Below are 10,186 nucleotides of genomic sequence, written 5' to 3' on the forward strand. Positions count from 1 at the left end.
CTTTGTTCTATGCGATCGCGTGAGATGGTTTGCTATCGCGTAGGCTTGTTTGAGGTAGTGATGATTTTGTTCTTCGCGATCGCGTGAAGAGGGTCGCGATCACGTAGTTGTGCGAGTTTGTTATTCGCGAACGCGTGAAGAAGGTCGCGTTCGCATGGAGGAAATGGAGCAGAAGTGGAGGTCACACGTTTGTGCTTCGCGGACGAGTCCGCGATCGCGTAGGCCTGTGATAGTGAGCTTCGCGATCACGTGAAAATGTCCGCGATCGCGTAGGATTAAATCTGGGCAGTGGAAATTTGTGCTTTGCGATCGCGTGTGGTTGTCCGCGATCGCGTAGAGCAAATGGCTGAGCAGAGGGTTTAAGTTCTGAAAATGGAACTATTTTTACCGATTTGGAGCTCGAGAAGAGATGATTTTTGGGAGATTTTCAAGAAAAATAACGGGGTAAGTGTTCTTAACTCAATATTGGTCAAATTATCTGAATCCATGGTTGTTTTTAATATTTAATTGGTGAATTTAGTTAGAAAATTTTGAAAACCCTCTTTGTTTAATTTGAAGATTTGAAGGTCGAATTGATATCAGATTTGAGTAAAATTTATATAGTTGGACTCGTAGTTGAATGGGCATTCATATTTTGTAACTTTTGTGAGGTTCCAAGACGTGGGCCCCACTAGCGATTTTTGAGCTAAATTTTGGATTTTGTTGGAAAATTAGTATTTTATTATGAAATTAATTTCAATAAATTTTATTGACTGGATCGAATTATTTGTGGCTAGATTCGAGCCAATTGGAGGCCAATTCACGAGGAAAAGGCATTGCAGAATAAAGAATTACACGGCTTGAGGTAAGTAACAGTTCTAAATTTGGTCTTGAGGGTATGAAACCCCGGAATATGTATTATGTGATTGGTTTTAAGGTGACACATATGCTAGGTGACGGGCGTCTGGGCGTGCACCATAAGAATTATAACTTGGTCAATTCCATGGAACTGTGTAGTTGAAAAATCTGTTGATATCCGTATATTTTTTCCCGTATTAGAGAAATTGATCTATGAATCATGTTTAAATCATATGTTTACACTGTTGGGACCCACAGAGGTCATGTACTTGTGAAATCATTTGCTAAATTATTGTTTTGCACTCAACCACAGTTCTATTTGCACATTTTTACCTCAATCTCTCTTATTCAGTATTGATGCATCATATCATTGTTGTTGGGCTGCTTATCATGATTTTCGAGAGCCCGAGAGACTGGAGAGGTTGATGACTGAGTGAGGCCGAGGGCCTAATTGTGAGAATATTTATGGATCGGGCTACACGCCGCAGCATGTTTCATTGATTTATGCCATGATTGGCTTGATATAGCGCTTGGGCTGAAGGAGCCCCTCTGGAGTCTGTACACACCGCCAGTGAGCGCAGGTACCTACTGAGTGCAAGTGCCGGGTGCCGAGTAATGAGCGACTGTGAGGAATGAGCGACTGTGAGAAAAGAGTGAATGTGAGGAAAGAGTGACTGTGAAGTTGGAGTGAATGGGAGGATTGAGTGACTGTTACTCTGAGAGGATGCATTGATATCATTATTTACTGCATTTCAGCTGTCATATATCCCTATTTTTTTTTTTGAAATTTCGAAAAAACACTATTTTCTGTTTCGGTCAAATTTGATATGAAATTTCAGTGAAATCTTAAATTTTGAACTTGAGAGCATGCCTATCCTTTTATATTGAAAAGTATTGTATTTGGACTTAGCTGAGAAGCTCGTCACTACTTTCAGTTATTTATTTATTATTATTACTTACTGAGTTGGTTGTACTCATACTACACCCTGCACTTCGTATACAGATCCAGGTGATCCTGGATACAGTGGGTGTTGAGTCTTTCACACGGTCGATTTTTCGGAGATTCAGAGGTAGTTACCATGTTTCGCAGACCTTGTCTCTCCTTTCCTATCCTTTTGTTTATTGTATTTGGTCTCAGATTATTATAGACCACGCTTTCCAGACTTGTAATGTATAGATGCCCATGTACTCAGTGACACCGGATTTTGGGAGTGTCTTTATTTCCAATATTTGGTGGGATTTACTCTTAAACTTAATTATTATATTTTCAATATTTAAAAGAAATTGTGGGTTATTGGTATTGTAGGCTTGCCTAGTATTGAGATAGGCGTCATCACGATAGGTTAGGATTTTGGGTCGTGATAATATGACTGGAATTTATGTTTTATCCATATAACAGATGAGTAATTGCATTAGTAATTGTAGAAGAATATGATACTTTCAGGATGTCTTTTTACTTGTGTTAGCAGCTTTGGATCCTTTATGAAATTAAGATTTGTACTTGTCACGACCCCAATTTTCCCTCCGTAGGATATCGTGATGGTACCTAATCTCTAAGACTAAGTAAGCCTAACAATTTGCGGAATAACTTAATAATAATATGAACTCAATTCTCAACACACAATATATAAATAGAAACTGCGTTTTAAATAATTACAACTCCCAAAACTCGGTAGAGATAAATCGCAAGTTTCTAAGAGAAAATATTAAGTGTCTCTATACATCAAGTCTAAAGAGAATAAGGGAAACAACATAATAAGGATAGAGGGAGACTTCGAGGTATGCAGACGCTGGAAGATATACCTTGAAATCTCTACGTACAGTCCAGCTCACTAGTATCTGGTCTGGTAGAAAGAACCTGGATCTACACAAAAAGATGTGCAGAGTATAGTATGAGTACGCTACAACGGTACCTAGTAAGTGTCAAGCCTAACTTCGGTAGAGTAGTGACGAGGTCAGGTCAGGGCCTTACTGGTTTTAAAACAAAAATAAGGCAGAAGATATAATAATATTTGAAATGACTGAAAATTTAAACGACGAGAAACTTCAAAAAATAGCAGCTCAGCAATTAGAGGTAAATAACCGGGGCGCTCCCGAGGTACCGCCTCGTAGTTCCAAAATAAATATGCAAGACAGGGGGATCTCCCGAGTAAATGCCTCGTAGTCCTAAAGTAAATATGCAGTACAGAGGGATCTCCCGAGGAACCGCCTCGTAGTCCCAAAGTAAATATGCAGTACATGGGGATCTCTTGAGTTAACACCTCGTAGTCCCAAAGTAAATATGCAGTACATGGGGATCTCCCGAGGAACCTCCTCGTAGTCCCAAAGTAAATATGTAGTACAGGGGATCTCCCGAGTAAACGCCTCGTAGTCCCAAGCTCAACCTCCTTCCCAATACAGGCTTCGCAGCCATCCCTGCTTGCATTTTTAAAAGTAAATATGCAGTATAGGGGGGTCTCCCGAGGAACCGCCTCGTAGTCCAAAAGTAAATATGCAGTACGGGGGATCTCGCGAGGAACCGCCTCGTAGTCCCAAAGTAAATATGCAGCAGATAACCGAAGGAACAACGAATTTACAGCAAGAATCTTACAGTTAAAGATTTAATTCAAATCAAGGGAAGCAGGTAATTCAATTAAGCATGTTGCACAAATTGCAAGTAAGAGTTAAGGTATGTAGACATGTGATACTAGGCTAAACATGATCACTACATATGCTAAGGCAACTCAGTTAAGGAATTTAAAAGAAGACAACTCAGTAAGAACCAAAATTTTCACAATTATCCCGTGTACGCACTCGTCACCTCGCGTACACGGCGCTCACATATCACAAATTTTTACAACAGTACCAAATCCTAAGGGGATTTCCCCCACACAAGGTTAGACAAGTCACTTACCTCAAATCTCGCTCAATCAATCGTTAAGGATATCTTTTCCTCAATTTTCCGACTCTGAATGCCCAAATCTAGCCAAAAGTAATTACATATCATGAATACAACTACAAGAAATTAATTTAAATTATTAAATCTACGACTTTAGCAAAGAATCAAAAAATCACCCCCAAAAGCCGACTCGGACCCACGTCTCAGAATCGGGTAAAACTCACAAAAATATGAGCACCCATTCGATATCGAGTTCACCCATACTGAAATTACCAAAATCCGACACCAAGTCACCACTCAAATCCCCAAATTAAACTCTCCAAATTCCTAGCCTCAAACTCCCAAATTTTACCTTAAATGCACACTAACTAGATAGAAAAATCAATGGGGAAACAAGATTATCGATCAAAAATAAGTACAAGAGACTTACCTCAAGAAATCTCTCGAAAATGCTCTGAAAAATCGCCAAGACCTGAGCTCAAAATGTGTAAAATGAAGCAAAATCGTGAACCCTTGTATTTAAGTGTTCTGCCCAGCAATTCTGCTTCTGCGGAAACTTAACTGCATCTGCGATCTCGCAGATGCGAGGTCCTTCCCGCTTCTACGGCTTCTAACGCTTTTGCGGACAAGAGGTCCACTTCTGCGGCCTCACTTTTGTGGTCGCTTCTGCGACAATGACTGCCCTTCCTTCACTCTGCATCTGCGGAGCCTCGCTCGCAGATATGGAAGCCTTCACGCACCTATGACACAGCCCCATGTCAAGCCCCAAATCCGCTTCTGCGCCTTACTAGCCACATCTGCGAGAATAGTTCCGAAGTGCGATTGCATCAGAAGGCAGAAAGATCCCAGCTTTACTCTAAGTCCGATTTCGATCCATTAACCATCTGAAACTCACCCGAGGCCCCCGGAAAAAATACGGATTGTGCATCGATTCAAGCCTAATGAACTTTAAAACTTCAAACTTCTACATCCGACGCCGAAACCTATCAAATCAAGTCCGATTGACCTCAAATTTTGTACACAAGTCATAATTGACATTACGGACCTACTCCAACTTCCGGAATTGGAATCCGACCCCGATATCAAAAAGTCCACTCCCGGTCAAACTTTCCAAGAATCATCCAATTTTCAACTTTCGCCAATTGACACTAAAATGATCTACGGACCTCCAATTCAATATCCGAACATGCTTCTAAGACCAAAATTACCCTACGGAGCTATTAGAACCGTCGAAACTCTATTCCGGAGTCGTCTTCATACAGTTCGAACTATGGTCGATTACTACGACTTAAACTTCCATTTTATGGACTATGTGTCTCATTTCACTCCGAAACCAAAAACAAATCCTCCCGACAAGTTATATAACCACAAAATGAAGTAGAGGGAGCAATAAATAGGGGTTCGGGGCTACTACTCTTAAAAACGACCGGTCGGATCATTACAATATTGTGCTAGTGCTACATCACTTCCCAACCATTAGATTAATCACTTATTGGCATCTAGAAAATATGTTAGTACATGGTATTGGATAAATTGTGATAACTCTGTCTACCAACAAAGCAATAGGTATGGTAATATAGATTTCTTTCATGTATAATTATGTGTGATTTATAACATGTATATATTATACCCTCAATAAGGAGTCTTTTTTTATGGTATAACTTTTTTAAATATTTCACAGATCTACGGATAAATTATACCCTCAATAACATGCTGTAACAGCTTTTCATATATTTCACATGATTGCAGATATTGGAAACCTTCGTACTAAACCAAATTTAAACCAAAACATTGGATACAAACCTATATATGAAAAAGAATTTTCAAACATACATTAATAATTGCATTTTTCGAAGTAAATGAGTTACATTATACCGTGTAGAATCGTTAATCTACAACAGCAGCACTTTAACAGAGGTAACGTTAAAAAATCTTTGCCAACAGATAAACTGCCTCTTCACTCTGTTGCATGTGTGAACCTTTTAGCTTGTATTGTCCCACAAACCTACGATTTACATCACCATAATAAACATTATCAACCTTGAACTCACAATCCTTGTACATTCTTCCCCTCATGCACTAGCAAATTTTTCCCTTTTAACTTGTTACCAAATGTATTATACTCCCCATATATATGTGCCTACATGGGATCAGTCACACAAAAGCATTTCTTTCAAAATTATCTCACACTCATATTCCACTGTAATCCCATGGCAGCTCATGCCACTCAATCTTGATACTATATTCGAAAATATATCAACATATAAACCTTAACAAACTACAACTTGCCTAGCTATACACCTGAACATCAATATGGTTCTGTACACATTTCGCTAACAACATTTTGTTCCCATTTGCCTATACACCTGAACATCAATATGGTTCATATTTCACAAAAAGTTATGATTATACAAGCAGTTTTTTGTTAGATATATTTATAAAGACATCATTGTCAGTATTCTATAAACGAGAATTATTGATACAGAGAAGTCAGTATCTAGAACTATAAAATACTGATGTGGATAAAATTGAAATATGTGTTTGTGCCGTCAACTACTGGTTATGTGTTTACTTTTGCAAAGGCACCAGTTAGTTGGAAGTCTACTTTGCAGTCAACAGTTGCTTTGTCTACAACAGAGGCAGAGTACATGGCTATTACGGAGGCTGTGAAGGAGGCAATTTGGCTTCAGGGGTTGCTAAAGGAGCTTGGTATTGAACAAAAAAATATTACAATTTTTTGTGATAGTCAAAGTGCTATTCAATTAGCGAAGAACCAAGTTTATCATGCAAGGACGAAGCACATTGATGTTCGGTATCATTTCGTACGAGAAATCATAGAAGAAGGTGGAGTCACGGTGAAGAAAATTCATACTACGGAGAACCCTGCTGATATGCTGACAAAAGTGGTGACTGCGGTCAAGTTTCAACATTGTTTGGATTTGATCAACATTGTTGAACACTAAAGATTGAAGATGAAGACACAACCAAAATTTGTTATTGAGAGAAAATTGAAGATGTGGAATTTTGCCAAGGTGGAGATTTGTTGAAATTGGCAAAAGTACCACATCGGTGGATGACAATTTTGAATGAGAATTTCACCCTATAAAAGGAGGCCTAATGTTTAGGATTTAAATACACCTCTCATTTGCCTTTTATCTTCTTAAGGCATTTGTATCTTCTCTCTTTAGTATTATTTCACTTGTAATTTTGGAGTGGAATAAAATATTGATTGTGTCCGAGGAAGTAGGCAAAATTGGCCGAACCTCGTAAATTCTGGTGTTCTTTTATTGTTGTCTTATTGTCTTGTTTATTATTTAGTGGTTGTCATAATTTTTGGTATAGTAGTTGTGACTCATTCACACTATATACATTTGGCTTCCGCAATAATTGGTATCAGAGCCAAGGTACTGTCTAAGTATGCTCTGTGGTTGCAGCATAGTCTGATCTTCCACATCAGAAAAGATCTATCTTGGTAACTGAGTCAAGGTTCTGTCTGAGTATGCTCTGTGGTTGCAGCTTAGTCTGATCTTCCACACCAGAAAGGAAATAATCTTGATTTGTGTCGTCAGCTACTAAATAATATTTGTGTCAAAATGGGAGACAGTAAACAAGAAGAATCTACATCAAGTGTCAATAATACGTCATCGTTGGCATCTTCGCTTATGACAAGAATTGTGTCAAATGCGAAATTTGCGGTAGAAATTTTTGACGGGTCAGGACATTTTGGGATGTGGCAAGGCGAGGTTCTAGATGTTCTTTTTCAACAAGGGCTAGATCTTGCCATTGAAGAAAAGAAGCCAGATGTTATTGGAGAAGAAGATTGGAAAATTATCAATCGTGTTGCTTGCGGTACCATTCGATCCTACCTTGCTAGAGAGCAGAAATATCCATACACAAAAAAAACTTCTGCAAGTAAATTATGGAAAGCATTGGAGGATAAATTTTTGAAGAAAAACAGTCAAAATAAATTGTACATGAAGAAGAGACTGTTTCGCTTCACCTATGTTCCTGGTACCACAATGAATGAACATATCACCAGTTTCAATAAGTTGGTCACAGATTTGCAAAATATAGATGCAACTTTTGATGATGGTGACTTGGCCTTGATGTTGTTGGGGTCACTTCCTAATGAGTACGAGCACCTTGAAACTACTCTACTCCATGGAAATGACGAAATTTCTCTCAGAGAAGTTTGTTCGACTTTGTACAGCTATGAACAAAGAAGGGAGAAAAACAGAAGGGCGGAGAAGGAGAAGCACTAATTGTGAGGGGTCGTCCTCAAAATCAAACGAGGACTAAGAAGGGAAGATCCAAGTCGAGATCTAGACCCAGCAAAGATGAATGTGCCTTTTGTCGAGAAAAGGGGCACTGGAAGAAAGACTGTCCGAAGTTGAAGAATAAGGCCAGACATAACAATGGAAAGGCCATTATGGATTCAAATGTAGCTGATTGTGATGATTCAGACTTCTCATTAGTTACAACAGAGTTATCAACATCATCAGACATATGGTTGATGGACTCGGCTTGTAGCTACCATATGTGTCCCAACAAGGACTGGTTCGTGAATTTTCAAGAAGGAGAATATGGAGTCATCCACACAGCGGATAACAGCCCTCTTACCTCATATGGCATTGGTTCAATAAGATTAAGGAGCCATGATGGAATGATCAGAACATTAACAGATGTTCGATATGTACCGGGTTTGAAGAAGAATCTCATCTCTGTGGGAGCCCTAGAATCAAAAGGGTTCAAAATCATTGCAGAAAATGGAGTGATGAGAATATGCTCCGGTGCACTAGTGGTAATGAAGGCCAATCGGAAGAACAATAACATGTACTGCTATCGTGGTAGCACAGTTATTGGGACAGCAACAGTGACATCCAGTGATGACAAAGAGGCAGAAGCAACCAGGCTATGGCACATGCGCTTGGGACATGCAGGAGGAAATCCTTGAAAGCTCTATCTAATCAAGGATTGTTAAAAGGTGTAAAGACTTGCAACTTGGAGTTTTGCGAGCATTGTGTCAAAGGAAAACAGACAAGGGTTAAATTTGGTACAGCGATCCATAATACTAAAGGCATTTTGGATTATGTATACTCTGATGTTTGGGGTGCCTCCAAAACACCTTCATTGGGTGGGAAGCACTATTTTGTAACCTTTGTTGATGATTTTTTCCGAAGAGTGTGGGTGTATACTGGAGTGGCAGAACGTATGAACCGGACTTTACTGGAGAAGGTACGGTGTATGTTGTCCAATGCTGGCTTGGGCAAAGAATTTTGGGCTGAGGCAATTACATATGCATGCTACCTCATTAATCGTCTACCATCTGCTGCCATTGATGGCAAGACACCATTTGAAAAATGGTATGGAAAACCTGTTGTAGATTATGACTCTTTGCACGTGTTTGGCTCAATTGCATACTATCATGTGAAAGAGTCAAAATTGGATCCGAGAGCAAAGAAGGCTATATTTATGGGGATTACTTCTAGAGTCAAAGGATACCGCTTATGGTGTCCAGAGACAAGGAATATTATATTCAGCAGAGATGTTACCTTTGATGAATCTGCCATAACAGATAAGGTGACAGTTGAAGATGTCAAACAAACTGGTGGTGCATCAAAGCAGGTGGAGTTTGAGGGAAAATTTATTTTTCCTACACAAGAAGCAGAGGAGGAAACTCATGAAGATTACCCTCTGGAAGAAGAGCCAGTAGAGAGGGAGATTCTAACTCAGGAACCTCGACAACAACTTGAATCAATAGCAACCAGCAGGCCAAAAAGGACAATAACGAAACATGTTCGTCTCATAGAGACGGTTGCTTGTGCAACCTCAATTGTAGCTGATGGTGTTCCTACCACTTATAAAGACGCAATCCAAAGTTCAGAAGAAGATAAGTGGAGGATTGCCATGAATGAAGAAATGCAGTCCTTTCATCAGAATCATACATGGAAATTGGCCAATCTCCCGAAGGGAAAGAAAGCAATTGGGTGCAAATGGGTATTTGCAAAGAAAGAAAGATTTCCTGACCAAGAAGATGTTCGCTACAAAGCAAGATTGGTGGCCAAAGGATATGCTCAAAAGGAGGAAATTGATTACAATGAAGTATTTTCTCCAGTTGTAAAACATTCTTCCATTAGAATTATGTTGGCTTTGGTAGCACAGTTGGATTTGGAACTAGTTCAGATGGATGTAAAAACTGCGTTTTTACATGAAAACTTGGAGGAGAAAATCTACATGAATCAGCCAGAAGGATTCAAAGTTGCTGGAAAAGAAAATATGGTATGCAAACTTGAAAAATCGTTGTACGGATTGAAACAATCTTCTAAACAATGGTATAAGCGATTTGACAAGTTTATGTTGCGGCAAGGGTACAAGAGAAGCAAATACGATCATTGTGTGTATTTGCGCAAACTTAATGATGATTCCTTTGTATATCTTCTCCTATATGTTGATGATATATTGATAACTTCC

Source organism: Nicotiana tomentosiformis, chromosome 1 (assembly GCF_000390325.3).
Source record: "Nicotiana tomentosiformis chromosome 1, ASM39032v3, whole genome shotgun sequence".
In the NCBI taxonomy this organism is placed as follows: domain Eukaryota; kingdom Viridiplantae; phylum Streptophyta; class Magnoliopsida; order Solanales; family Solanaceae; genus Nicotiana; species Nicotiana tomentosiformis.